This window comes from Thamnophis sirtalis, unplaced genomic scaffold, assembly GCF_051295495.1.
Source record: "Thamnophis sirtalis isolate CommonGarterSnake01/CBP01778 unplaced genomic scaffold, rThaSir2_p1.2 scaffold_5, whole genome shotgun sequence".
Lineage (NCBI taxonomy): Eukaryota > Metazoa > Chordata > Lepidosauria > Squamata > Natricidae > Thamnophis > Thamnophis sirtalis.
Window position 1 is genome coordinate 119,979,735 of NW_028261385.1, and position 27,717 is coordinate 120,007,451.

Below are 27,717 nucleotides of genomic sequence, written 5' to 3' on the forward strand. Positions count from 1 at the left end.
CTGTCTCCACCTTAAAAAAGAGAAATGTCAAATTAATGTGCCAAGGGTTGAATTCCTAGGGTACTTCATCAATGGCCCACCAACAAAAAAATTAAGGCAATCCAGGACGCTCCCACACCTCGCAATCAGACCGAGTCCAGGCATTCCTCAGACTCCTTAACCTCAACAGCGTCTTTCTCAAACAGAAAGCCATGGTTGCTGAGCCCTTGCATCAGCTCCTCAGCAAAAGGGTGACATGGACCTGGGGCAAAGCTGAAGCTATTGCATTTGCCATGGTGAAAACACTGCTATCAGTGGACACATTCCTGGTCCAGTACAACCAGACTCTACTGCTTGTGCTGACTTGTGATGCTTCACCGTTTGGCATTGAGGCCGTCCTCAGCCACCACATGCCCAATGGAACCGAGGCACCCATCGCCTATCAGTCAAGGACTCTGTCAGCTGCTGAGCGGAACTACAGCCAACTGGACCGTGATGCTCTGGCTGCAGTAGCTAGCATTAAACAGTTCCATGAATACTTGTATGGCCGTGATTTTGAAATCATCACGGTCCATAAACCACTTTTGGGTTTGCTGGCTGGGGACTGGCCTACCCCTGCTTTGCTGCCACCGCAGATGATTCATTGGACTATCTTCCTCGCGACCTACAGCTACCGCCTCATTCATTGACCTGGCACAACATTAAGGCATGCTGACACCCTCAGCTGGTGCCCTCTATCTGAACTGCTTGCTGACCCGACCCCTGAGACGCCAGTCCTGCTTATAGACTGCCTTGAGGCTGGTCCTGTCTCCTCCAGTGAGGTTGCCTATCACTCAGCGAAAGACTGGACTCTTAGACAGGTTTTGACTGGGTGTGGAGGGGGTGGCCCAAAAGGCTGGTTGGGCCGGAGTTTAAAATGTTTTTTGCAAGAAGGGACAAATTGTCTGTGGTAAATGGTTGTTTGCTGTGGGGGAACCGGGTCATTGTTCCAACCAAACTGCGAGCACGAATTCACTTCTTCCACAGATGTCTCAAGCCCAAAGATACCGGGGTACTTATCTGATGAGGTTGCAGGGCCGCAGCAAGTTCCGAGCGAACCAGCTCTAGAAACTTCAGCCGTGCCCTGTGGAAAGTTCCAGGAGCTTCCACCAGGCGAAGCCAGGGAGACAACAGGTCCGTCCGACCTGACTGAATATTCAGCACCGACTGAACTGTCCAGGTATGGGTGAGTGACAAGAAAGGCTGCCTACCTGCGTGACTATGTCACAAGTTGGATGAACCCAACTAAGAGGGGAGGGGTGTTACATACTGACAATCAGTATGGTAGTTTCCAGCAAGGTTCTCTGTTCCGGCGGGAACAGTATTCAAATCTGATTGGTCGAAGGGTCTGACAGCTCCCTATAAAAGGGCTGCTGCCAGACAGAGTCTTTGCTAGATTGTACATAGTTGTCACTTAATAAAGAGCTGTTTGTTACTGAAGCCTGAGTCTGCCTCATCCATTCACCCGGTCTAACACTTTCATATTTTAGGTTTGGAGATACCTGCTGAGGAAATGAGTGTTGGGGATTGATGTCTACTCTACTTCTCTCTTTACAGAGACAGGGTCTACTGCTTGTTCAACATTCATTCATTTGTTTTGACCTGGAAATAATTTTGCATAGAACATAAGAACACAATTGGGAAGGCGAGATGTTCAGCATTACTGAAAGCATCTACTTCATTATGGTAGGACTACCAGATTTAGGTGACCAGATGACCACCAGCTATATGAAGGAATTAGTTGTGTCTATCCCTTGGCTGCCAGATTTCTGTAGCCTAAATCCATCTAATTACAGAAAAGACCTTCTATATATTAACACCCAGATTTCTTTATTTTGTATTTTGCTTTTTGCCTAGAATTTCCTAGAATTAATGGGAAATTGAGTTTTGATTTAACATTATTAAAATACGTGTAAATTAAAGTTCCTTGAATCTTATTTTTGGAAATCTGGACACCCTAAACATAGTGGGGGGGAATATTTTATTCTTATTATTTGGTCATACTTTTCTTGCTGTTATCATAGTTTTTTATCTGCCCTGCTGCTAGTACTCACAAAATCTAGAGTTAATTATTTTCAAATCATACTCACTTACTCAAAAGCCCTATCTAGATTTGTAAACAAGATTCAAAACAATTTGAAAACTGACAGCAGAAGTATTAGGAATACGGCAGGGTCTTGAAATTTGGCACCCTTCAGATATATTGGTCTTCACTACTATATGGAGTTTGCCAGGTTTTAAAAGGTTTTATAATGGACCTCTTTTTTGGATGAAAGAGTTGCAGTTGAAAAGGAATTACTATTTATTTTTGATGCATGCAATTTGGAATGTGATAAAAATGGTAAAGATTTCCATGTCCAATTGTGTCCAACTCTAAGGGGCGGTGCTCATCTCTGAGTCCTAGTGATGCTTCTGAGGTCATGTGGCCAGCTGTTGCCTTCTCACCCAAGTGGTGCCTATTTATCTGCTTTCATTTGCACGCTTTTGAACTGCTAGGTTGGCAGAAGCTGGGGCAGGAATGGTAGCTCACCCAATTACATGGTACTTGGGTCTCAAACTTCCATTCTTTCAGTCAACAAGCCCAGTGTCTTAATTGCAAGTCCACTAAGTCCCTATGGAGAGTAAATATCAGTCTGTTAAAAAAGAGAGAGAGAAAGACTGTAGGATTCACCAGGAGAGTCAGTCTGTCTGTCTGTCTGTCTGTCTGTCTGTCTGTCTGTCTGTCTGTCTGTCTCTCTCTCTCTCTCTCTCTCTCTCTCTCCCTCTTTCTCTCTCTCTCTCTCTCTCTCTCTCTCTCTCACACACACACACACACACACAACACACAGACAAGTGGTATATTGCTTAATTACAGGTAGAGGAAATATTTATGGAATAAATTGGCTCTCTAATCTATTTCAGTAAATGAAGCAATGAAATGTTTTTTTTAATCAAACTGACAATCTATTTTGTACTTTGGGCCAATGCTAGTGAGGGGAAGAAATTTCTTAAACTCTGTGAGATGATTTCTTGTATAGTCCCTCTAGAATTAGACTTTTCATGATCCTGTGTGTTAAGGAATCTGCAGCATTCCTTGAATATTAATTCATTTTGGGGAAAATAATCTATTGCAGTTTCAAATAAATTAGTGGTCTTTCCTTAATATAAGCAAGAATGTGCACAACTTAAATGAAATGAAAACTTTTTTCAGGGTAAAAGCTGGGCTTGTATTTTAACTGGCAGGCCAGGGGCTGCATTCAGAAAATGAAGCTAAGACATAAAAGTGGTGGAGACCAGAAAAAAAAAGCAGAATTTGATTTAATTTAATTTCCTTGCATTAATTGAATGCAATTAATATCATTCCTCTCCGTGTATGTAATAATTTCCCTCTTCTGTCACATTACCTAGGGGTCTATGTCTATAGTAATGTTTCCTCTAAGTAGCTACAGCCACGGAAAGAGACAAGTTCACTTGTTTGCAGGATGACTTATAGACAATCCTGACCATTCTCTGATTCTTTTGTTTATATTCGTTTGGAGTTACATGTAAAAAATCTTCTATTCTCTTTATGAGCAGCTGTATATGAGCCTCTTATCAAGCAGTGGTAACTACTATGGAGCAAGAATTTAAAATTGGCTTCATATGATGACCATGATATGTGGGACAAGCCACAACCCCTTATATTCCTGTTTCTCTTTCTTGACTGTAATATTTTCATAGGAATCTGGGCTACTGTATTGGATATGGAGTTAGTTGGTGAATACAATAAAAAAAAAACATCATAACCGAAAGATAATTTGGTCAAGATGAAATTGCTAAGGCATGAGGCCAATAAGTCATCATTTTGGTTTCTTACCTGAGCAATTTAAACATGTCTTTAGGGCAATTTTTGATCGTTTGCTTGCTTTTACTGTAGCCTTCTGTTCTAATCTGCACTTTCTTTTAGCTTCACCCTGTGATGAGCCATCACAATTCTCAATGCAAGCATCAAGGGACAGTAAATCTCTTCCAGTTCAGGCCCAGCACAAGCACTGCCTGAAATGGTGGGTCTCTCTGTATTTCTGTGTGAGTGTAGGTGGAGAGCTTTACCAGTATTTTAACTTCATATTGGGCTCAATGGTATAATACAAGGGAGTTGTTGGGTGGGGGGAGCAAAATGAGGACATTAGAATAGATGGAAAAGCTATTGGCCTCAGTGCAAAAAGCACATGCAGATTGGCTGATAGTGTTTTTCCTCCTTAGAAGAGTTTGGGTGCAGCTAATGTCAGAGAGAGAGACAGACACAGACAGACAGATACACACACACACACTCACACACACACACACACACACATGCACAGAGAGAGACGGACAGACAGACAGACAGAGACAGAGACAGAGACAATGCAAAAGTATAAGATAAATTAAGTGGTGTTTCCCAGATATATTTGCCTAGTCTCAGATAATCAAATAACCACCTCTCATTCCCAAAGGAACAGTTTTTGAGAATGGAGATGGTAAAATAGTGTAATAGGCTATTTCAGTTGCCTCAAATTTTACCCAATGAATTCTCAGGCCACTGTGGATCAGCTGTCCAAGACATTCTGTAGCTACCATTCCTGCCGTTCCGGCGTTACAGCCTCCACCTCCATCATGCTAACCGTAGGACATTGCACGAAGAATAGAATACCACCCACAGTAACACAGTAACATTAGGAAAACTTAGTTTAGATGCAAATTACCACCACATGCAGGAAGCTGACAGATGTTGTCTGCTGCCTTAAGTGATTGCAAAAACATTTGCGATGTATACCTTGCAGTGTATGAAACCTGCAGGTTGAAAAAGTGCCAGGGAAGATCAATGGCAGTTTTGATTTCTGAACTACTGTAACCCTGCAAAGCTAAGATGCAATAAATTATGGAGTTTGTTAGATGGGCACAACAATGCCCTTAATTGTAATGTAGAGCATAAGAAGGAAATCTAAAAAAAAACATGCTACACGAAACCTGTATACTTTCTTTATGATCCACAGTGTTAACTCTTTTTATGCGCTCTGTCTAAAAGCAGGTAAATATAAAGATGCACAATGTGTAGTTGGGAGCAACATTATTACTGTTTTAATAGATGATGCAGTTGTATAACAAAAGAGCACTCGCTGGCGTGAAAGGCAGCCCTCTATAATACAGAGCCTCAAAGCTAGGGTTTACTGTACTTTGGGAATTAATCACATAAACTATAAATTGGGTTCAACAGGCTGGCTGGGTAAATAGGCGCAGCTAATGAGGACACTACGAGATCTTATAAGAGTGCTGAATGCCCCAGGACAAATGTGCTGAGCTGCACCTGATGGAAAACTAGAAGACATCAAAGCAGAAAGGATTAGTGCTCTCACAGTGTTGAGAAATGGCCAGGGGGAGATTCACCAACTTATTACCCACATCCAAGCTAATCCTGTTATCTGCAAAAAATATAACTGTTCTGGAACTGCCACCACCTCAACTTGCAGGAGACTAATTCTGTGTTTACATGGACAAAAGTGCAAAAAAACATTTCATCTGGGCAATAAATATCAGCTTTGGAGATGTGAAATATCAAATATACAGGGAAAAAGGGGAGGGAAAAGAGGAAGTGGGGAAACTACCACATTCTCTTTCTTTAAAGACTTATATGGGAATGAATGATTTGCTAGGAAGAATACAAAATACTGGTCACACGTGACTGAGCCACTGCTGTCTTCATCTGGACTTCAGTCAGAGCTTCCCAAAGGACAGGCCAAATACTTTGAAAGCAACTTTTAATAGAAAAGAGATGAGAAGGATTGAGAACCATCAATGCCTGTGCCCTCTGGAAATATAGAAAATCTATTGTCTGGCATATGCCTCCATATCTAATACCTGGTGCTCACTCAGTGGTGCATTGAAAAATGGCCAGAACTGTACAGCATTGTGAAGGCTGTGGAAGAGGATCCTACACCCTCCTTCCCATTACTTCTCACCCCCACGCCTGCGCACACAACATCACCAAAAATCACTTTTAATTTGAAGCCAAGGCTGAAATGAAAACTGCACATTTTACACAGCTACATTAAACAGGAGCATCTGTGATTTTCTTGAAATGTACTAAAGTGCATTCAGGCAGCACGAGAAAGGTGGTGAAAAAGCATGAAGGACGGATATGTAGGGAACCAGAGGTAGATCTGTTATCTATTTAGGTTGTAAAAGATCATCTTCATCCTTTCTTCCCCTCATTGTCCCCCTCCCACAAAGGCAGTCAGACGACTTTTCACCTGGCTCCTTGTGACAAGAGAAGTTGATGCATGCTGCAAGCGTGTTCTTTGCCCAAAGCAAGAAGAACAGCTGGCCATTTATTAGGGTCAGAATATTCTCTTCCTCTTAGCCTCATTCTCAGAGAATTGCACACCTGCATGGACATAAAGACATGTGCGTGTTTTTGATTGCCTCTTCCTGGAGCTGCTTGAGAATGTTTGGCACTGGGACCAAGACTATTTTGATTTTGGTGGCCTTGGTATCACACTGACCATCCCAGAGCTGTGAGAATGAATTTCTATGACACAAAAAAAATCTAAATTTTCAACTTTCTATCTCCTCTATGAAAAGATAAGATGGAATTTGGTAAAATGAATCAGAAATGAATTGAACTGTCCTCACTCATTTGCCCTGGTCAATTCCAGTAGGTACATTTATTTTCAGCACAACGAAAGCTCATACAAATACCTGTTGGGCAGTGTCTAAAACACAACAATCTGTTTTGTAAAGATAGAGTGGATAACACTAATTTTGTATCACAAACATGGTCAAATACACAGGAAATCGGGCTTGCATAAATTGCTAAAATCCCTTTGCTTGGATAATCTCTTTCATTTTCACTTCCATTTGCATTTCTTTTTAACATTCAACACCTTAAATCCAGTTTGCAATTTTTTTTGATAAGTTCTTTACCAAAATCTACTGATGGGAATTCTCATCCACCACAGAAGCAAAATGCTTATGACATTAAAGCTTTGCAAAGTAGGTGCAATTTAGGTAGAGGGAAAATAAATAATGCTTATTTTAGCTAGAAATCTGAGGCTGCTTCAGAAGCTGTGTTCTAGGGCTTAGTATTATGAGCAGGTGACCTTGAGAAACAGATCATAAGTAATCATAGTATTATCATGAACACTGAAATAGGCTGTCTTCTCCTATCAGAGATGAAGGTACAAAGAATGTTTAAATGCCTCAAATCAGTAGGGACCAGAACTTCAGGAAAATCTAGCAAGGGAATTACTTTGTTTCACATTCATATACTTTTTAGGTTTTAATTCTTAACCATCAATGATTAAGAGGTGAAATTCTAGCATTGCTATCTCTTCTTTACAGGGGTATTTAGAGAAACTAATAAAGCTAAATAACAGTGTGAAAGTTTAGGCCACAATTATGAGGACTGTAAACTATAGAATCATCTTTCTTAATGAGTGAATAGCTTGCAGATTGGATATGGTAGACAACTGCAACCAGAGATTGACACTACTGATCCCCAAGTGGTAATTGAAATTTATAAAAATGTTTTATTTTACCAAAGCTTTTTTAAATTTCAGATTGTTTATCTATAAAATACATTATTCTACAAGGTTTCACTACAACTGCTAAGAATGTGATGGATTATATGGGGAGATTATTTTATGATACCCCTCTGGGACAGTATCTATAAATAGATTTTTCCCCTTTGGTTTATAGGAAAGTATATGAAACTTAATTTTTCTTACGGGAAAGCATGGAATGTTCTGCAGACATAGACCTTGTCATTTTGTCTTTGAAAAATTGTGTAGTTTGGCATGTGTAGTCACATTTCAGCCAATTATTCAATCAAGATATCTCTAGACTTTGAGATTGCACTATTACCTCAGAATCATATTGTTTTGTAACAAGAGTCTTACTCCGTTTTAGATGCAAGGAAGAAACTTGACTGAAATAACACCATGGATAATTTCTGAGCTGACAGATATAGGACTGGACTGTAACAACTGACATAATTCCTTATTGTTTTATCCCTGTGAACTTGTAAAAAGGAGAATGACTAAACTTTATGTTTTTAAAAAAAATCATTTATTTCTCAACACAAAAAAGCTGAATACCCATTTCAGACAATGAAACACATTCTAGAAATATCTGCAAGAAAACAACCAAGCTCAGTGAATATAAAGGATTCCACAAATGATATAAGTTGCCATGGAAATTGGCCTGCTGCATATGATGTCCAAAATACTGAAGTCCACTAAATTAAAGTTGGCTGTTATTTGTCTTATATAATATTCAATAGTGAATGAGATTTTCTTGATTATAATGTTATACAATTTCCTAATTTGCATTCAGCTCTACAGAATTAACTCTCAATATATTTACATTGTGTCATTGAAGGGACTGAACCGCATTTCTTTAAGGATCACTGTGGTCAAAATTGTGGAACTTCAACCAGATTTGAATTGTTTTTCATGCATCATCTCATAATGTGAGATGCATATATGTCATTATACAATATTTAAATTTGGCTTATGATCATTTTCTCTACTAGGAGGGTAAGAGAATTTCAAATAAAATGGTCAACATTATTTCAAGCTTACAACTGGGTGGTTTCTTCCTGACCTTCCTTTTCCCCCATATTTCCAAGTTGAACAGACAGATCCTACTCTCAGATTATGAAGCTAGGTCACTGTTATAAGGCCCCCTTCTTGAAACAATAATGTTATTAACCAGTCCACTGCTCTGCTTGCTCATTCTTCTACATGGAACTTTGAACTTTTACTCTTAAATCCTGTCTTCCAAGGCCTTTCACTATTACACTTTGTTGAATTCTCTGAGGTTCTATTTTCTCTGTTAAGTGATAATGTTGATCCTCAATATCATAGGATGTTTCCACACATATATGGAATTAACTTTGGTTGTTGCTGCTGTTTATCTTCATTCATTCAATAAATAATCCTTAAATTAAATTGTTCTTTAGGGTTTTTTTCCCGATGTAATGTCTTTTACAGCTGCTCACTTACTATGTTTTAAAAGGAAAGGAAATGTCTCTTTAAAATTAGTTTTCTATTTGTGGAAGTAAGTTCAGTTAAGAGGTCAGCTAAACTGCTCAATGAATATGCAGATATGCTACACCTTGAACATCACTTGCCCACAAAAGCTGAAACCTGCATTAATCAGAACTAGTGATTCTTCCTTAAGTCATGATGCATATTTTTCAAGTCTATGTCCAGACAGAATCCAGAATTAATCAGATGTACTTTGAAGAGGTATCAGCTTGCCTTCTTAACACACCATTCCTACATGGAGTTTAACATGGTTCCTTCAGTTGCTTCCAAGGCTGCCAACTGGCTCTACTTGTTTGAGCTTATTCTTTTAACCAACAAGAATGTATGTTGACTTCATGTATCAACCTAGATTCATTAACATAATCTTTTTTGCAGTAGGATAAAAGAGGAAAGGGGTGATTAACATGACAGTTTTTCATGCTTTTTGAAGGATCATATAAAAAAAGTTGCCAAAAGCTATTTTATTAGCTGGAAATTATGGGTGGACCAGGAAGAAACAAAAGCTATGAACCCCTAAGGAGGAATATTCTTCAAAACATCCTCCTTCCATTCTGCCTGCTGTAGTAATAAGAATGCATGTCAAGCCATTTTGTGTGCTGGAAAGTTTTTTTTTTCATGTTTAACTCTCTCTTACTCTTAACTTACTCTGTCTTTCAACAGAGAGTAAATAGAAATAATGAAAAGGGTATGGGCTAACCCATGCAAACTAGGGACACAAAAGAGAGAATGTACTAGTACTATCAGAAGAGAAATGGATAATGCATGGTCTCATTGTTCAGGAAACACTGTTACAATACTCACCATCTTCCTGATGCACTCACACAAGTTTCATCACTTGAGTTCTGTAGTCTCTCATCTCTTTCTCTCTCGGTCACGTAATGATAGATCCACATCATGTGAACTCTGGCAGATGCTTATGTCTTTGCACTCTGTTTGATTAATATTTGAGAACATTCAATTTATTGCTGACCAAAAACACACACAAAAGAACAGCTTTCCCTATCATAAGTTTGTCAGGCCTGCAGTTATATCCCTTTTAGGATCTTTGGTCTGCCACACTCTCTCTTATTTCATTATGCTGTGTCATAAGTGTAGTAGTTGGGAGGGGGGAATAGAAAGGAGTAGAATTGTGGAATGTGTTGTTGTCATTCTTTTCTAGAAGCCCAAGGTCATTTTTTGTCTCTGCACCTCTGCACCTGACCGGAACCAGCTGGGTGGAGTTTGTCAGGCCTGCAGTTATATCCCTTTTAGGATCTGCACCTGACCAGAATCAGCTGGGTGGAGATGCCAGCATGGAAGAAGAAGATTGGACCATGTGATGGATTTGTGGGTGTGGGGACAAGATCATGAACTTTCAAATAGGTGGGAATCTTAAGTAACTTCCAGAATTGGGATTCCACAGATGTGCCAAGATGTCTGACTTATTAAATTGGAACTTTAGGGATCGTTTTGCCTTGGACTCTGATTTAATTCTGCATGATACTTGGAACACTGAAAAGGTATTGTATCAGTAACTATCCAAGATAATATTGTAAACACAGAACTTATGGGTGTATTTTACTCTTGGGCAAGTTTGTCCATTGAGTCTGTTTCTTCTTGTCATATTCTTTGAAAATAAGGATTTGCTATGTTCTGTCTCTTATTCCCAGACTTCAAATGGATAATTTTTAGTCTGGAATAAAGAAGTCTTTAAGACTGACAGAGAGAAGATCTCCAAAGAAATGTGCTCAGTATCTTGTCAAGAATGTGCAGACTTTATAAAGTAGGAAATTGGAAATGAGATAAGGAGAATTATTTCTGTTCAGCAACAAAGTGTTGATAGCCTTCTTTGAGAAAACAAACTGTTTTTAGCACATTCCTTCCCAAATTCAAATTAAATCAGATGAATTTGGTTAATGAATCAATTGCTTGCATTGTTGGAAGAGAAACAAAAATGGAAACCATTTTCACGTATAGTACACATGAAACAGCAGTGATCAACATAAGACCTAGGTTGGATTTAGTTAATGTTCTATTTAGTATTTCAGTGGCCCATTGGATGTTATGAGAAACCCACCTATTCCTGTTCAGAAATGGTGCTTGGAAATATTCTGTCTTTAATACTGGAAGAACATATTAATACACCAATGCTAAAAGCTCCTGATACATTTTAACAATATGAATTTGTCTAATCAGGAGGTAAGATTCTCAAAACAGTGAAAATATGTTCTATGACACTCCAGTATATGACATTATGCTCTTTTTTTTACTTGGTCTAGATCTTCCACCATTTGGTGGGCAAAAGGAGGAATGATTTTGGATTTTTCCCCACAGCATGTACCACGACAAAGCTTAATAATATACCTATATCTGTAAATATCTGTGTCATGTTCTTTCATTTGAGTTTCTATGCTAATGATTGCAAACATGGGGGACATCTTCTTTCCACCAGTATACCAAGTTTTTTCATTGAACTAAACATGCTAAGCCATCTGATGCAGTGACCAGGTTAGAAACTGGGTGTCTGTGAGTTCTAGTCCTGCTTTCAATGGGCCACTCTCTGTGTTTCAGCCTTAGGATGGAGACAATGATAAACCACTTCTGAAATCTTACCAATAAAATTCCAAAATCACTGTTGTTGCTTGTCTATAATTCTCCAGTATTTGATACAGAAAGTGTTAGTGGGATGAGACTCCCCAAAGTACTTGCTCAATAGCTTGCTCTAAGAAGAGATCCTTTCTGCAAGGGATCAAAGGGGAAGGAATGAGGCTGTTATCTGCCAATTGTTAAAAAAGTGGTTTCTTAAAGGCAGCCCTTCCAGCAGTGGTCAGTGCAAGGGCCCAATGCTTTTAGCTTTAGTGATTGACATTGGAGAAATTTTGCACTGCAAAATATTTCAACAGAGAAGTCCCAGATTCCAATGGAAACAGTTTACCTTGGAGCTCATTTAAATTCCACTTCTGAACAGAGACAATAAAAAACTTCACTGAGTAAATCAATATTTCTCTGTGCTTTTGAACGACCCCTTTCCTAATGATAGGAACCTCCGCTACACTTTGCATTCCACTAGATCCATGCTTTCTAATAATTACACCCGCCAGAAGGCTTTCCTATTATGTTTTCATTGTCAGCACTACTTTCCCACTAGTTCTAGGTGAAGGGGTAGTGCAGAACCTACGTTCCTCGACCCACTGCGCCCACTGCATAGTTGCTGACAATGTAATACTCGTTCAGCAACTGATTATAATTAAAAATATCAGAATAATTAAAGTCTTCAGTTTGACAAGCAGAGCCATAACTTTGCCTTCAGACATTCCTCTCTAATTAGTTAATTAATCCTAATGCAAATTATAAGCAATAATTAGTCAGCCAAGCTTGACAGGAAAGTCTGCTGATTTAACATTGGAAAAGCTTCCCAGTTATTGGGTTATGCCTACTTTATGTTCCTTTGTGTCCAATTGTGGTGGGTCTATGGTTAAGCCACTTTGTATAGGTTCAAGGGAGGGGTAGATATATGCCCCAAATATAAACTGAGGAGAAATCTCTTTTGGGTAGAAAATGAAAGCATTACTACCACAGATACTTGAGATTTGTATCTTATCAAAAGTTCCAGATCACTTTTAGAGACAAAGAAATGGTCTTCATTTCAGGAGATTCTGGAAAGCTTACACTCTATCTCAGAACTCTTAAAGCAGCTAAACTGAAGATCTGCTCTACAATTCCTTCCAAAGCAACCAGGTAAAGGAAAAGCATTTAAACCTAGGATTAAGAGTCTATGCACTATAGCAAGGAGTCCATAAAAATTCCATCTGGTCTCCTAAGAGGGCCATTGCAATTCCTGCAATCCCCCACAGATTTTTTGAAAACCAAAACAACTTCATGGAACACAACTCATTGCCATAGACTATATTAGACAGGTAATTAATATATCATGGCATTATATTTGTATTTATTAGATAGCAGGTATAAATATAAACATGGATATACGAAAGAAATGAATACAAATAGATGGGGCAGTAAGACAGGGACGATAGTCACCCAGATGTGCTTATGGATGCCCCCTTTATGGTCCTCTTAGGAATGGGGTAATGTCCACTGTGGACAGTTTAAGGTTGAAGCTGTGAGAGTTAGAGGATGTAACAATGAAGTTAGGTAGAGCATTTCAAGCATTGAACACTCTGTTGCTGAAGTCTAATTTCTGCAATTGAGTTGAGAGCTTGAGTTTGTATCCATTGTTTGCCCATATATTATCGAGGTTGAAGCTGAAGAAGTTGTTGACAGATAAGATATTGTAGCAGACCATTTTGTGTACTGTGCTTAGATCATACTGCAGGCGGTGCAATGTGTTGGAAGGTACCTTGGAGGTCAAGCAGGAGACCCCACACTATTTCAGAAAAATAGTTGTCCAATTTCTTCTTAAAAATCTCCAGTGGTGGAACAGCCACAACTTTTAAATTGATTAATGGTTGTAACTGATAGGAAATTTCTCCTTGTTTCTAAGTTGGTCCTCTTGTTCATTAGGTTCCACCTATTGCTTCTTGTCCTGGTCTCATTGGAAAATAGGTTGATCTTCTCTTCTTTTTTATCACATTTTGCAATATATTCTGGATTGTCTTAGATGAATTATCTCACAATGAAAATAAACAAGTTTGTTTCACATTTGCTGCATATTTGATACAATACACTAGTGACTCAGATCCTGTCTAGAGAGCTTGCCATCCTTCTACTCTATCTCCTCCAATGCATTCCCATCTTATACTTACTTTTTGGTCTTTCCAATATCAAACTTTCTCTTTGTCAAAATGATCCGGCTTTGGAGGTTGCAGAAAGAGTTTTCCTGAGATTGGTAAAAATCAGGGGGGGTGGAATCTGTAACCCTGAGACACCATCACACGGACCGTAGTATTGCAGCATTAGGTTATTTAAATATTTTTGCTCAGTTCTTCAGCTGAGAAGACTCCCAGAGGATTTTAGCAATCAAGAGAAGAACAGGAGGAGATAAATGAAATGAACAGAAAAGTTACTGCAATTAGGCTGACAATTAAAATATCACATCAGGGAAGAGAACTCAGTCACTAACTCTTAAAATTATGGAATTCTTCTGATACAAATAGTTCAGGAAAAGAAAAACCAATTAATATGTACTTGAAGTTCATATTGGTAATGTTAATAATACTTAAGGTAAAGGTTCCTCTCACATGTGCTAGTCATTCCCGACTCGAGGAGGCGGTGCTCATCTCCGTTTCAAAGCCGAAGGTCCCAGCATTGTCCTAAGATGCTTCTGTAGTCATGTACCCAGCATGACTAAACACCAAAGGCGCATGGAATGCTGTTACCTTCCCACCAAAGTGGTCCCTATTTTTCTACTTGCATTTTTATGTGCTTTTGAAATGCTAGGTTGGCAGAAGGTTGGACAAGTAATGGGAGCTCACTCCATTACATGGCGTTAGGAATTCGAACCGCCAAACTGCTGACTTTTCTGATCAACAAGCTCAGTGTCTTAGCCACTGAGCCACCACGACCCTCTATAATACTTAGAGTAACATTAATTCATCTAGTTTATTGAAACTTTGAATCAGAGTTTGATCTAATGGTTTATGCAAACTGTTTATTCAGACATTCGTTTTCTTATTCTTCTTTTTTATGTCGCAGTTCAGCTGTACAGCTACATTGTACAAGATTTTCTTCTACATCATAATCACTTCAGTGCTGAATATAGCCTGAAGGTTTCAAGAGCTAGCCATTTTCAATGGAAATCTGTCTTTGCTTTGGGTTCCATAAGCAAATCCATAGCCCAGGCCAATACATTATGATCTTCTATGTTGCCAGGAAACATGACTTTTATCATAGATCTAATATGTACCTAATATGAACTTGCTTACTTAACAGTTTTACTGATTTCCTTAAATCTCATGCATGTCTATGTACAGCATGCACAGCATTCATTTTTTAGTTTGGTACAAAACATTGAAATGCTGGGAAACTGATAACCAGAGCTAATCTTGCAACATCAAGTGGGCTATTTCTGCATAATAGGGGTGGATTAGCCTTTCCCAGAGAGGTTTTTTTTCAAATGTCTAAGGGTTCCTAGAATTCATAGACAACATAACTTCTAATCACATTGGTCATCCCTAAAGACTTGTGGGTTGCTACAATGGAGGTGGTGATTAATTAATAAAAGACCAGAAGTCACAGGTTTTATAATAAGAGGTATGATTGTTCTTCTTTTTCTTCTAAAGGGGGAACTAGATAAACCATTATGGAATGTGCCATCCAATAAGTCAGTGTTTTTCAACCTTTTTTGTGCAAAGGCACACTTTTTTCATGAAAAAAATCACGAGGCACACCACCATTAGAAAATGTTAAAATTTTTTAACTCTGTGCCTATATTGACTATATATAAAGTGTTTTTCCCACGGCACACCTTACACTATGTCATGGCACACTAGTGTGCCGTGGCACAGTGGTTGAAAAACACTGCAATAAGTAATCTTAAGTATGACAATATGTACCAATAAAGGAAATTCATGGGGTGTTTTGCATGTTATAGAATACAATACATAATTTTTTCAGCAGTTGGATTATGTATGTATTTATCACATTTTTATAATTGCCCATGTCAGGTAGTGACTCTGGGAGGCATACATAATCAAATAGTCAAATGCATAAAAACCATTAAAAAGTAAGCAATTAAAATTTTAAAAAGGTTTTTAAGAGATAAAAAACAAAATGGCAGAAAAGGATACAAATGAAAGCATTCTATTATCTAGCCATGTGGCAGGTTCAACTCATGGGATATCATAGCATACCAAGGCCAGTCGATAAAACCATGTCTTAAGGGTCTTTGGAAGGCCAATAGAGTTGGGGCTAAACTCAATTTGGGGAGAACGATTTGCACAGAGGAGGGATCACAACAGAAAAGATTTCCTACCTAAGTCCCTGACTGGTGGGTCAGACAACATGCCTCTTCTTCTGGATTCTGATAGGATGGATAGATGTAATCTATATCTTTATTGAGAATATTTATTGGGAAGCTCAATTGTCCTTTTATTCCAATATCAGGATTATTAATACTGCTGTGCTAATCTAAATCAATAATAGTAGCAGCATCAGCAAAGGAGACTGAAATGTTACCTGTCATTCCCATAATATCATTGGCAATTCTGACACAATCCACAGACCACAGCTTTTGTCAAATATGCTTTCTGATACCCTTAACCTGGAAGTCACCATGTGCCTTCCTTTTAGTTTTAGCTTGTGAGTTATACCTGCTTTCCTTACTGAATGCCACACAACTGTTCCAGTCACTCAATGTCTTCTCGGCAAGTGATTAAAATAAATAAAGGAGGTCAGAACTTTCCCAATCACTTGTGCCATAGAGAAATTCATTGCACTTGACTTTAGTAGCATGAAGGAATGCAGGTAGATTTTTACAATATTGATTAATAATGGTACTCACATGTAAGAATATACACAGGTTGTTTATGACTATAACTACAAACTCTGAAGACCTTTGTAAATAAGCAAGAAAACAATGCTCTCTTTCACTGCAGAACTATGCAGTTAAAATCTCTTCAAGCTAATGTTTAATAAATATTTTGTTACCCAGCAGTCATTTTGAGAATCATTAACTTAAAATAGGTCTAAGCTATGGTTAGCATTGGCACTTGCTTTCCTTGACATGTTTAAGGTGTTTTGTAGGTAGGTAGCAGGAAAAAAATGTAAAGAGAAAATTCAACCTTTAAGGACTTTTTGAAGAATATGAAGACCCAAATACATCATTTTGTAGCTATCAAGCAATCTGAATAAACTGAACATAAGTAGGACTAAGCTTAATTTTGTTGAACATTTGCGTTTATTTTGGAGTTTCCACTTTTCTGGTCTTTAAGGACATGTTTAGGGTAAAACTGAGTTCTTCGAGGGAAAACACTAATTTAAGGAGCGAGCCAATTTTTAACCATATTCGGACACAAAATTATCAAATCATTTGGCTTTTTTTCCAAAAAAAACTTCTCTGGTTATTTTAAACTATTATATTTATATTCTAATTGTACAGAAATAAACAGCAAGGATCCTGAAATAAAACATAATCTATGTTTGCTTTCCTTAGTTTACTATACCCTCCTTTTAATGACATATCTCAGTACCAGCCTGAGCCCCATAGTTCAAGGAAGAGGTGGGAAATGTTATGGGTTATTGAACAACCTGCTGGTTTTTACTGACAATCAGCAAACTACTATTTAACACAGGTGTTTCATTAGGGCACATTGCTAGATGAATGGGCAGCATTAATGGCCCTCCAATTTCCACCTGCGCTGTGGACAAATACTAGCAAAGTCAGCAGGATATGACAATGTTGCAAGGCTTCCATCTAGTGTGTTCTAAGTTAGGATATTAGATCTTAGCCAAAAGACAAAAAGACAAAATAGTGGCTTATAATATATTTCATTGTGAGAAAAGGCTATTTTAGTTCAATGGTCATATCTTTGAAAATTGTCAGTCAGATGAAGGTGAGTAAAAAGAAAGGGACATTGCAAGTAAGGTATGATCAAAAAGGTTAAGTTAGCAGCTGCAATCATGTAGTAATATCTCTGCCTGTTTTTTTTTTAAATTGGGACACATAAAAGAGGTTGAATTTTAATCAAACTTTTTTTACTATAACCTGCAGACACCCCTGATTTCAAGCATTCACACCGGTATCATCAGGGTTGGAAAAAGTATTTGTAATGCTTTGGAATAAGTGTTCCACTATGTATTTTGATATTTGTTTCAGGGCTTTTCTGATTGGGAATACTTTATTTAACACAGAGACATGCCAGTTTCTTTTCTTGCATGCCTTTCTTGTTTTCACATTTGAGGTAACAAAAGGAGGATTTAAAAAAAGACCCAATTATTGCTGATGAAGTCAATTTATGTTGTGCAGTTTAATAAACTCATGAATGCTGATGGGGGTAGGGAAACCTAAAATTTCACAGCTCTAAACAGAGCATTCTATTGTTCTCAACAATGCGTACAAAAATGAGGGATAGTTAGTACATAGGGTTATAAATATTATAGCCAAAAAGAATAGAAAATTAAGCAGACCACTTTCTAGTATCTAGACAAATGCTCTTTGATAGATACTAACTATAACATTTTGAGTTACATTGATTAATGATGGTCAATGAGACAAGTGGAGAAATCCCTAGTGAAAAACAGGTCAGTACCCATCACTTAGGTCTCCCTGCTATTAGTAAGTATAAAATATATATTATATATTTCTAAGTGGTATGTTTTAATATCTAGCTGGTTATTGTATTGAGAATAAGAAAGGTCTGAGATTTTTGTTATTCTTTACTCTATTTCTAAGCCCTCGGTATTTGAGGATGGCTTGTTACCATATTTCTAAAGCATCAGCCACCCAGGCCCATGTGAAGAAGGCATGTTTAAATCAGATCTGAGACTAGGATCTACCTATCAGGACTGAATTTCACCGGGGGAGGGGGTACAGAAGTGGAGGAATGCTTTTCCTTGGTCCTTGGAGAATGCCCTCTTGGCCAGAAGCCTAACAAGTGCTGCTTTCCTTTCTGGCAGTGGTGAGAAATCTGGTCACATGAGGAGCTTCCTTCATTTATTACTCTCTTCTCTTTCCAAGAATCCAGAGCCAATTCCACAAAGAGATACAGGGGCCAAAGCCCGATGAACTCTGGGACCATTTAAGTCACAACTGAGTCTGCAGATGAGCTGAGCACTGAGACTAGCTCTGCCAGGTCTCCCACCCTGGCTACAGCACATGTAATATCCAACTCATGTTTATTTAATGCATGTAAAAGATTTTATTATTTACATTTAAATATTTATGACATTTTTCATAAGGAGCGCTTCCCCTCCCTTGCAGAAGAAAACTTTATCTTGTGCCCTTTAGGAATGAAGCAATTTCATTTTACTAGGTAGATTTTATTCCATATAAATAATTGACACTGCAGGAAAAGGGCCCCTGATCTATCATTCCACCTTTATGCTGTTTCCTAAGTGAAAAGGTAATAAAACTAACAAGCTCACCCTTCTGTGCTGTCTACCCCAAAAGCAAAAGTCTAATACAATGGGCAGGAAATGAAAGGATTAGGCAATAACAAAGAAAATATTCTAAAAATCATCTCTGACATGCAAGGTGAGCTTATGTGAAGCAGAGTTATACTGTAGTTTTTCCGGATATTCAGTTATAGCATCTGATTCAATTTATGATCCTAGAGGTATAGGTCCACATGAAGTTTTTCTTAATCTACCATGCAGATATATACTAAAATATATATGTAAATACCTATTAAGGCAAGTATATTTTTGCTTTCTTGATTCACCCACACCAGAGGAGGAAACCCAGTAGTGGTTTGCCAGCCCAGGTCGCTGGAACCGGCAGTGGCCCAGGCCTGCCATGCCTTCAAACCAGTTCCCCAGTCAGCATGGCATGTAATTTTTTTCATTTTTTTAATGTTCTGCATATGTGCAGACCTATTTATGGGCAACTGTGCACATGCACAAAACACCAGAATTTGCGCACGTACCGAACCAGCAGTAATGCCAGCAGAGACTCACATCTGATCCACCCATATTATAACATGGGGTTAGACTTTCCTTTAGAAAGTATGTGGAGATGGATACAAAAGAGAACTCTGTGCTTTGTTACCTGTATGATGTCCCTTAAACTCAATTGTTGTCTTCAAACATAGTGGAGACACTGTCCCATCATCAACAACAAGAAACGAAAATGATCAATAGCCAGTCAAGTTAGTTTATGTTTATAGAATGGGAACAGGCCCAATCTTGTCCTTCATCTCAGGTAGCAAAAGATTTTGGATCATCCTTTCTGCAATGAAATGTTGGATCTGTAGTCACTGGCTTTCATCTAGTTCACCTGATGCTTATTAATGTCAGATCAATATCTAAACTTTCTTATCCATTATCTGAATCCAGATGACATTGCCAATTCAGGATACATTAATGAGGCACAGTGTAAAGAATACAGGAGACTATACAGGAGGGAAATTACTCTAAGGATATTAAAAGAATACTATATAAAATCTAAATATATACAGTATTTATATGCTACATACAATATAGCATATAAAGAAGATATAAAAGAAGACTAACCATTATCTCCTTTTTCTGGCACAACTGTGGAAACAGTCAGGATCTAACTGTGTTTTCCAAATTCTGTAAATTACAGTACAGTAGGTGTTTTTCAGTGTGCTTGCCACATGGTCTCCCAGGTTCACTGCTGTGATCCTAACATTGGACCTGGAATTCCTCAAGTATTATGAATTGCTGAGATGTGTGTGAGAGAGAGAGACGCTATTAGGGGGAAAAGAAGATGACTCATATAGAAGGACAGATGTGAAAATATTTACGTATTTAAGTATGTAATGTTCAGAACCATCATCACCCCAAAAAACAGTTTAAAAAATTCCTATCTGAGGAATTTGGCAAAATTCGAATCTTCACACAACCATGACTTCCATTAATTGGAATTTTTCTAATACATCATCAAGTCAAATATATACAAGTATAGCTGAATACTTGTCATATTGGACTAATTGAGATATACTTTATGTTCAAGGGATTTCCCTTCTACATTATTTAGCTTGGAAAAATCTAGATTGTTAAGTCCTGCAGTATCTGCCCGAATTGTGGGTATTCATCAGCCCAACTTGTGCAATAAAACAGACTACAATTGCAATTCTATAAATATTTGATTATGTATGGGATTACCTTACCAGCATGTAGATACCTTTGACTAAATTTTCAAAGTGTAAGCCATTTTTTTCAGTTGTATTTCTTGAAGTCAGTTTATCTTGATAATGCTACAAAAATGGCATGGGGATCAAACTTTAAAATAAGTTTCTTTACCTTGTTTGTTTTCAGAAGTAGGTCTTGATAGAAAGTGAATATAAAACACATTTCTGGGTGCAATTGAGGCAGTGATTGGAAATCAGGTACTAGCCTACTATTTGGGAAATCTCTGAAATAAATATGGCGACTGAGCAAATTCATTGGCAAAATTGCATGTTCTTCACAACAGTTGGTGTTACTTAACAAGTGATGTAAGAACATTGGGCTGTATTGTATCCCACAGAGTCTGTCTCAGATGACTGGATCTTGGTGCAGCGCAATGAAAAATAACATCAAGACAGCTCATGATAAGTTGTACCAAGCTAAATGCCATAAGCAACAAAGAGTAGCAGCTTTTCTTCTATATATCAAATGAGACTTTCGCTGAAAATGAGTGAGTCCAAAATTAGGATGGTGACATCAGCCAATGAGAAAATGCAATAATTTGCAAGGAAAATATAGACTTTTTGAAGAAATATTTTTACTTTGTCCCTGCACTGCTTTTGATCTGTATAATCAACTAACGAGATTTCCACCTCTCCAGGCAATGAAATAAGTTACTGTCTGTGAAGATTTGTGGCAGATACTCTCAATCACTATTAAGAAGTATTTTTACAGCACAGCGCATTTAAACAAATATTAAATTCATACAATTGTTAATCAGTATGCCATCTGGAAACATTTGAAAGTTTAGATTCTTAATTGCTTGAATCTCATAAATGCTCAAAACTGTGATATACTACAGGCTATAATGCACTTAGGATTTTAAAAAACTGTATAAATACATGTAATTAAACGGGGGCCTTGAACACCTTTTAGCAGCTGTGCAGGCTACAAGCATCGCTCCCCGATTCATCTTGAGGTGCTTGGCACCAGGGTCAGCGACATGTCACTACATTTGAATGTTGCCCTTTGACAATGCATCCATATTCTTTTTCCAAATTCTTTTCATGTGACTGACAGTTAAATCCATTTCTTCCCCAGGCCACTGTTTAAATTCCTTTTGTACTTGTAGAAGCAAGTTTGCTGGCTCAAGAATTTTTTCTTAACTTTGCCTTTAAGTCTTGTCAATGGGAAAATGAGGACAAGGCATTCAATTTTATCTTTCAAACATGCATCTTGGTATCCAATAGGGCTGTTTTTATTTACTTGTCAAATCAAAGAGCAATCATTTTTGTAGATTTTTCAAGAGGTGTCATATGGCATGCTGCTTCAGAGGGACTGAAAGTAGAAACAGTTACCATATTTTTTGAAGTATAAGACGCACTTTTTTTCTTCAAAAAAGAGGCTGAAAATCTGGGTGTGTCTTATACATCGAATACAGCATTTTTTGCCTCCTGAAGCCCTGCCCATTCACCAAAATGGCTGTGCATAGCCTTATGGAGGCTTTCAGAGAGCTCCTGGGGGCTGGGGAGGGCAGAAATGAGACACCCCCAGCCCCCAGTAGCACTCTATAAGCCTCCATAAGGCTATGCATACAATTTATTTGACAAAAAATGGGCCTGTTTTTGCAAAAAAATTGGCTATTTTTGCTCATTTGGGGGGGGCAGGACCATTCTGCAAGCGCCCCCAAGGCTATTCATGTCTTTCTTTAAAAAAACAGGCCCATTTTCGCGAAAAACAGACCGTTTTGGGGAGGTTTGCAGAGTGCAAACACTTTTTTTTCCTTTTGGAAAGCTCTTTAGTTAGAGTGATTGATGAGAATTACACTGATCAAGTGCTGTGCCAGCAGAAACAAGTCTTAGGTGCTGCAGGTTGTCAGCGATTTCCTTCTCCAGCACATGGATAAATAGACCTGGAAACATCTACCTACCTACTTACCTACTCTCTCTCTCTCTCTCTCTCTCTCTCTCTCTCTCCCACTCTCTCCCACCCTATCTACTGTATTTCTCTCTCTATCTATTTCTATTTCTATCTATCTATCCCTCTACCTATCTACCTACTTACCTACCTACCTACACACACACTCTCTCCCTAACTACCTACTGTATTTCTCTATCTCTCTCTATTTTTCTCTCTCTCTATCCCTTTATCTACCAACCTAATTACTCTCTCTCCCTACCTACCTACCTACCTACTGTATTTCTCTCTCTCCCTCTATCTACCTACCTACTTTTTTAAAAAAAATTGCCTCTTCAAAACCTTAGTGGGTCTTATACTCCGGTGCATCGTATACTCCGAAAAATACGGTAAACTGGATGGACCAATGTAGTGTCCAAAAATACTGGTGATAAAAAAAAAATACCCACACCATTACGGAATTTTCAATATATTTTTCTCTGCTCTAATGTATATTGTAATTAGTTACTGATCTTTTGTTTTCCAATATTTTGAAAGCAGAGTGGTAAGTTTTCTTTAAAATGGACTGCCTACCTCCTATAGTATCTACTCAGCCCATTCAATCTGCAGTGTTAGCAGGCTTAAAGTTTCCTTTGTTTAAATCAGCTGGCTGGGGAATTCTGGGAGTTGAAGACCACTCATTTTAAAGCTGCCGAGGTTGAGAATCACTGGATTAAATAAGGTTATCTGTTGGGACTCCAGAAGCATGCCTTTTTCTGCAGCTGTATCTGCCGCCTGGAAAGAATGTTTCAAAAGGCCTTGAAGATTCTGGATCTTCTCCCAGACCTTTAACCAGGATGAGAGAAGCCTCTTTAAATTCTTTCTTTCTCTTTCTTTCTTTCTTTCTTTCTTTTTCTTTCTTTCTTTTTCTTTCTTTTTTCACAATTCAGTCTTCTTTTTGTTGTCTTGCTATCCTTATTCTTAATTTTTAAAAAAGTTCAGATTGCATCCTTTTTTGAGGTTTTTACTTTCTGCTTAGAATTGTTGCATGTTAAATAGCATACAAATTTAATAATAAATTTAATTACTTAATTAACAAGTTTTTCAAGACAAATGCTATTAAATAACCTAAGCGTGCATGTTACACAAAAATGAGTGAGTTTCTGTCTCTTTTCCCATATGTCTTCAAAATATACCAACATGAGCACACCTTCTCATTTGAAAGAAAATGCAGCTCACAAACTCAGGGAAAGCTCCAACAGGCAATCTTTCCTGGAGGCAATGTCATCTTATTGCATCTCCACATCAGGAGAAATGAGTGACTCACTCACAACTGACCTCAGTCCCTGCATCCTTGGGCAATAGCTAGTTTGTGCTCCGGTGGGGAATGCAAGATGAGTGAGGAATTTACAGTAAAAAGCAGTAGAAGCAGAATTTACAGTAAAAAAAGGAAAAACTACAAACAAACAAACAAACAAACAAAATTTTGGGTATTTCATTTCTTTTAAACTTTTAGAACAAAGCAGTGATTTAAAATAATAATGAAGAGTGGAATAAGGCATTTATTATTGGATGAGATTTTATGGATCACAGTCAATTTCATCAGAGGCATGGAATGTAGATCCAATCCTCTTAACTGGGGCTCCTTCTCTGTCCCAGCACCTGCCCTCTGGCATATCTCCCACTCACCTGGATTTCTTTGGCTCCCACCCTGACCTTCCTCTAAAGAGCTCTTAAAACCTGACTCTTCCCCTGGGCCTTGGGCTAGAGTGGCCCCAGGCCCCTTGTGCATTATACATGGGTCTTTAAGAGTTGGGAAGGGGGAGTCTGGACACCTGTTCTTTTGCCTGTATTTTTGAATTGTTTGAACCTCGTATGCCATCCGGAGTTGTGATGAGGTCGTATAAGTGGCCTTCTAAGTTAACTAAGTACATAAATAAATAAATCTGCATGCATCTGATGAGGTGAACAGCATGTAATAAGTAAAGCTTACTGTATATACATTATAAATGCTTTAGTCCTTACTACCACATTTATTATTAAACACAAAGGGTCTTCTTTGCAGCATTTGGGTCTGTCAATCTCTTTGGGTCTGTCCACTCTACCTCACAGTTGTTGCTTCTACAGTGGAAATGGGGTGGCATTATGTATCTTTCCTTGAGCTCTTTACTGAACAATGGAATATATGTAAATCCAATCAAGAAATCGTTTCTACAAGACTATCCTTCTGAAAACGTATGTTTCATTTTGTACATAGCAAATTGATTGGTTCATAGAAGTTAATCTTAAACTTTTTAATCCTTTACATAAAATAAACATGACTGATAATAAAGTTTATGTAGTTTAATCAAAGCAACATTTGAGTTTATTTTACACAAAGTCAAATATTGGGACTATATGGTAATATAGGGGAGTCTGCTAAGAAATCTTGTCATTCTCACTACTACCATGTATTTGTTTTATTTTGCTTTTTATTTCTAGGGCAAGGAGCTCTTATTTCCTCTTCAGGAAATAAGGAGATCAGCATTGCAATTGGCAAAGGAAGTTCAGTGAGACTGAACAGCAGCTGAGTGATTGTATATAAAGTTAATAAAAGAAAGAGGATCCCCCCCCCCAAAATGAAGGAATACTGCATTGAAAATTGGCAACTTTGAAGGGCTCTCCAAAGGTAAGATTTTGTTCATTCTTCTTTGTTTCCTTTATTAGTGTGCATTGCATAGGATTCCTTCAAATCAACTTCTTGATTCTTATGATGCGATCCAAATCTACATAGATAGATTCTCTTTTTCACACAAAAAAAAATTAGGATGCAAGCTGAAGGCAGTATGTTATGGATAAAGATGAAACATGATCAGAAGAAATTCAAATACTTTCATTTATAAAATGCCATGACTATTACAACACAAAAGAATGCTAAACAGCCCTGCAAGATACAGCTATATTTAACTAGTACTATTGTTCTGATTCATGGCAATAGAATTTAGTTCCCTCCTGTCCACTCAACAGCTGCACTATCTAAATGTGTCACATAGGCAATAAAGACTATGATATGAGAAATGGTATGGTATGGTGTATTTCTGCATAAGCTCAAGTGGAGGTCACCAGTTCTTTTTCTGGTTTTTGTGTGCAAACTGAAAACATGACCTAACCTTCCAGATCATCTTAACTGAGGTCTATCTGATGTTCCATTCAGATGAAGAGGTGAAATAGGGAGAAAAAGTGGAGTACCTCACTCAAACACTCAATTTGCTAATTTAGATTTAGTATAGTATCTAAGATATCTTAGAATAAAACCACTGCCATAGTTCAGTTGGGATCAAAAGTTGGCTAATAAACTACACCTAGAAATAATAAGACTAGCTATGGCCAAACTATAACAGCAAAGTACAAGCCTGGATTCACACATTAGATTAAGCCATAGTATTATGTCGTAGGCTTGATGCGAAATACAGGTTTTTGGTCAATGCTCAAACTGGGCTAATGTATTTTAATGTATTTAAGAGCCATGGTGGCGCAAGCTACTTCTGCTAACTGCTGGCTGATTGCAATTTGGCAATTCAAATCTCACCAGGCTCAAGGTTGACTCCGCCTTCCAATCTTCCGAGGTCAGTAAAATGAGGACCAGATTGTTAGGGGCAATATATTAATTTTGTAAACTGCTTAGACAGGACTGTAAAGCACTGTGAAGCAGTATATAAGCCTAAGTACTATTGCTGTTAATGAATGTACCAACAGTTTTTTAACCAACAGTAAAGCAAAGAAACAAATAATGCAGAGCTGAAGTTAAGACTAAGGCAAAAATCAAGTTTTTTTTTATTAATGCTTAAATTGAAATCTGGTTAGATTTATATACAACTGAATATAAAGACATAAATAGGTATGTTGTATCCTAATTTAAGAGGCACCTCTCTTTGCATTTCTGAATCATTGCTTCAAATATTTAAAAGTAACCATTTCAGAATTCTTCTTTGTTGGAGCTTTAGTTACATTATTTAGTTCAGTGTTTCTCAACCTTGGCGACTTTAAGTCCTGTGGACTTCAGCATAGCTGGCTGGGGGATTCTGGGAGTTGAAGTCCACAGGACTTAAAGTCGCCAAGGTTGAGAAACACTGATTTAGTTAGTTAGTTATTCAATTTCTACAACTCTACAGCTCAACCATGTGATTCTGAGTTACTTATAATTTTAAAGTTATAAAACAATTAAAAACATTAAAACAACAAAAGCATCCTCAGAACAAATAAGTACATAGGGCAGCCATGATGATTAATCAACTAATAGTAAAGCCAAGGAACAGAGCTCTTAACGCATTCTGAGCCCCAGGCCTGGGTACATAGACATATTTTTAAAGCCTTGTGAAAAGCCAACAGGATTGGGGCGATTCTAATCTCTGATGGGAGAAAGTCTGATAAGGCAAGGTCTACAGCAGAAAAAGCCCATCTTCTAGTTCCCACCAGTTGGCACTCTTTGGTTGACTGGATCTGCCACATGCCCAATCTGTTAGATTGAGTTGGATAGGTAGAAATTCTTGGAAAGATAGTTGCTCTGGTAAGCCCATCATGCTTTAAAGGTGACAACTAATACCCTGAATTGCACATGGAAACACTAGCAGCCAGTGTGGCTCACAAAGTGGTGTTACATGTGCCATGTAATTGGCACCACTTATTATCAGTTGAAGTTTCTGAATGTTCTTCAAGGGCAGCCCAATGCAGAATGTGTTGCAATAATCTAAGTGAGAGTTATAATGGCATGGATAACAATGGGCAAGGTGTCCCGGTCCAGGAATGGGTGCAACTCATTCACTGCCTCAAGTTGTGCAAAGGCTCTCCTAGCCACAGCTGCCACCTGCTCTTCAAGCAGGAGCTCTGAGTCTAGGTGGACCCCGAGATTGCATATCAAGTCTGTCTGGGATAGTACCACCCCATCCAAAACTAGAGATGGAAAAGCTTTGTCTCTGGAGGATCCAAAAAATAGCCACTTCATCTTGATAGGGTTGAGTTGGAGCCTGTTTCACCCCTTTCAGATCTGAACAGG